Here is a 2,340-nt window from a genome sequence, read left to right as displayed (position 1 = left end):
ACAATCCAAATGATACAGCAATTTGTTCAGTTTGATGGTTTGTAGGAAGAAGATCCCAACACTCACTTAGCAAACTTTTTAGAACTATGTGATACATTTAAAATTAATGGTGTTTCTGATGACGCCATTCGCCTTCGGTTATTCCCTTTTTTTATTGAGAAACAAAGCTAAACAGTGGTTGAATTTGTTACTGCGGGGGTCAATCACTACTTGGGAACAAATGACCGAAAAGTTCTTATTAAAATATTTTCCACTGGCTAAAATGCCTAAATTAAGTAATGATATCTCTTCTTTTGTGCAGATGGATTTAGAAACACTCTACGATGCATGGGAGAGATATAAAGACCTTTTGTGAAGATGCCCTCATCATGGGTTACCACTCTGCCAGAATCCTTCGACTCGACAAATGGTTGACACAGCTGCTGGCGGAACCATCAATAATAAAACATCTGAAGATGCCTATGAATTTATAGAGGAGATGTCACTGAATAACTATCAGTGGCAAGTCATGAGGACAAAGCCAACGAAAACAGCCGGTGTTTATAACGTCGATTCGGTCAACATGCTCTCTAATCAGATAGAACTCTTGAATAAGAAAATTGATGGTTTTCTTAGTTTTTCACAAGTTCACCCAGTAATGCAGTGCGAAGCAAGTGGAGACGGATCGAACAGTTCAGAATACCCACCTTATGGCCACAACATGGAGAACGAGCAGTTAAATTACATGGGTAATAATCGTCGATATCAAAACAATCGTTATAGCAATACTTACAATGCAGGTTGGAGAAATCACCCAAATTTTTTATGGGGAGGCCAAGGAAATCAGAAACCACCACCCTCTCCAAGCTTTCAGCAACCACCATACCAACAGGAGAAAAAGCCGAACCTGGAGGAGATGCTAACCAAATTCATCTCGGTGTCAGAGACTCATTTTCATAATACCAAGATGGCACTCAAAAATCAACAAGCATCGATCCAAGGGCTCGAAACTCAAATTGGACAGCTGGCTAAGATGATTTCAAAAAGAGCACTAGGAATTCTACCTAGTAACACCGAACCTAATCCAAAAGCACATATGAAAGCAGTTACACTGAAGAGTGGGAAAGTGTTAGCTGAATCGGAAAACAAACCACAATAAGAAGCTGACAGAAGCAAAGGAGAAGAGGTAAAACCCGAGAGCAATGACAATCCAATGCTGAAGGAATATAAACTACCAATTCCATACCCAGAAAAGTTGAAGAAAGACCGCATGGATACACAATTTGTTAAATTCCTTGAACTTTTTAAACAACTACATATTAACTTACCTTTTGTTGAAGCTATATCGTAGATGCCTGCATACGCAAAATTTTTAAAGGATCTCCTAATAAACAACTACATATTAACTTACCTTTTGTTGAAGCTATATCGCGGATGCCTGCATACGCAAAATTTTTAAAGGAGCTCCTAACAAACAAAATGAAGTTTGAAGACTTATCTACAGTGGAACTTAACGAGGAATGCTCGGCTATACTCCAAAAAAAACTGCCAACCAAACTAAAAGATCCAGGAATTTTTACTATACCTTGCTTAATTGGTAGTTTTAATGTTGATAAGGCACTAGCTGATTTAGGTGCTAGCATTAATTTGATGCCATATAAAATGTTTAAACAACTTGGTCTTGGGGAACCTAAACCCACTAGGATGAGTATTCAACTAGCTAATAGATCTGTAAAAGTAGATAAATTTATATTCCCGGTTGACTTCGTTGTGCTTGATATAGATGAAGATGTTGAAGTGCCTTTAATCTTAGGGAGTCCATTTTTAGCCACTGCTAGGGCTGTTATTGATGTGGGTGATGGTAAAATGGTACTTAGAATAGGTGACGAAGAAATCATTTTTAAAATTTATGATGCCATGAGATTTTCTAGGGAACAGGATGACTCATGTTATTTTATTGACTCCATTGATCATGCTGCTCAAGATTCTTTTCAAGAAATCATACATAAGGACACGTTGGAACTGTGTCATGCCCAAGGAGAGGAGATAGATGACGATGATTCCGAGACAGGTAAAATAAAAGCTAAACTGAACTTCAATGAATCTTCCCAAAGACAAGCAGAATATGAGGACATTAAAGGGAACGATGATTTTAAGCAAAAACCCTCTATTGAAGAACCTCCCAAACTGGAACTCAAATAATTACCAAATCACTTGGAATACGCATTCCTTGGAAATAATTCTACATTACCAGTTATTATTGCGTCTAACTTGCAACCCAAGGAGAAAGAGGAATTAATCCAAGTATTAAAAGAACATAAAAAGGCTATAGCTTGGAAAATTTCTGACATTAAAGGGAAA

General features: G+C 37.5%; 1 non-coding gene across 1 annotated transcript; it reads right to left on the bottom strand.

The window, feature by feature from the left end:
• Positions 1-268: 268 nt before the first annotated feature.
• LOC128290999 (small nucleolar RNA R71) lies at positions 269-375 on the bottom strand. Its single transcript, XR_008280776.1, has one exon. It is a non-coding gene; the product is annotated as a small nucleolar RNA R71 (small nucleolar RNA).
• Positions 376-2,340: the final 1,965 nt, after the last annotated feature.

Source organism: Gossypium arboreum, chromosome 3 (genome assembly GCF_025698485.1).
Source record: "Gossypium arboreum isolate Shixiya-1 chromosome 3, ASM2569848v2, whole genome shotgun sequence".
Classification (NCBI taxonomy): domain Eukaryota; kingdom Viridiplantae; phylum Streptophyta; class Magnoliopsida; order Malvales; family Malvaceae; genus Gossypium; species Gossypium arboreum.
This window is presented reverse-complemented; position numbering and strand designations above follow the sequence as displayed.